The sequence below is a fragment of the Nematolebias whitei genome, chromosome 17, assembly GCF_014905685.2.
Source record: "Nematolebias whitei isolate Nwh7 chromosome 17, NemWhi1, whole genome shotgun sequence".
NCBI lineage: Eukaryota > Metazoa > Chordata > Actinopteri > Cyprinodontiformes > Rivulidae > Nematolebias > Nematolebias whitei.
The window spans coordinates 39,438,940-39,439,846 of record NC_056514.1 but is presented as its reverse complement, the minus strand read 5'-3'; the positions used below and the strand labels follow the sequence as shown (position 1 = coordinate 39,439,846).

General features: G+C 32.4%; 1 protein-coding gene across 1 annotated transcript in view; it reads left to right on the top strand.

Moving 5' to 3' along the window:
* The window catches only part of LOC119423850 (corticotropin-releasing factor receptor 1-like), an 86,146-nt gene that overhangs the window by 60,833 nt on the left and 24,406 nt on the right, over positions 1-907 (top strand). The gene's annotated exons all lie outside the window — the stretch shown is intronic.

The following is a 907-nucleotide window of genomic DNA, read 5'->3' as shown; positions in this document are numbered from 1 at the left end:
CCTGAGGTCCAGGCTGGTCTTTAGTTGTCCTGAGGTCCAGGCTGGTCCAGCCTTTTTCTCCACTGATTGTTTTTATTTATTTTCTTGTGTTTGTTGTTGTTTTTTAACTTTTGTTGTAAAACTTTATAGTTTTCTGTCAACAGCTGTTTGTTTCTGAAGCTTCTTCTGACTAAGAGATTTGTGAGGTTCATGGGTCAGACCTAAGAAATCAAACAACAACCTTGAGGTGAAAAATATAAAATATTTTCTAAACTTTTTAGAAAATTGAATATTTTGGAAACAACAATAAAACATAAATTCACGAGTTTAAAAAAAAAAATCATCACAGTGAACCAGAAATCAAAACAATTTAGAATAAATAACACTGAGACTAAATCACTTTAGAGAAAATGCAATGTTTCAAAAAAACATTTGTTTATGTAACACAAGAAACCGAAGAATACATTTTACAGAAGAAAACAACAAATAAAACAATATTTGACAAAATGAGGCTGTTTTATTAAATATCAACAGGAACAAAACAGGAAGTGCAGCAGAAAATGTCACGTTCTGAAAAACATTACACTGATAAAACATTTTTGGTATTTTAATGAGGCGAAACATCTCATTTAAAAAAAAAAAAAACACTCAACCAAATTAACACATTTATAAAAACGCTGAATAAATTAAAAAAGTTACATTTCAGGAAACGATGACAACAACAAAAACAGAAAACTTGACTGAACCAGAACAACCGTTCTCTGAAGTTTGTTGAGTTTAATGTTGTGCTTCACCCTCCTGCTGCCCTGGGGTCAAAACGACCCAGAATGCCTCAGTTTTATGACCTGGGTCATTTTGAGCCCTGGGCAGCAGGAGGGTTGGTTTTGTTTTAACTCATACATGTTTTGTTTTAACTCATACATGTTTT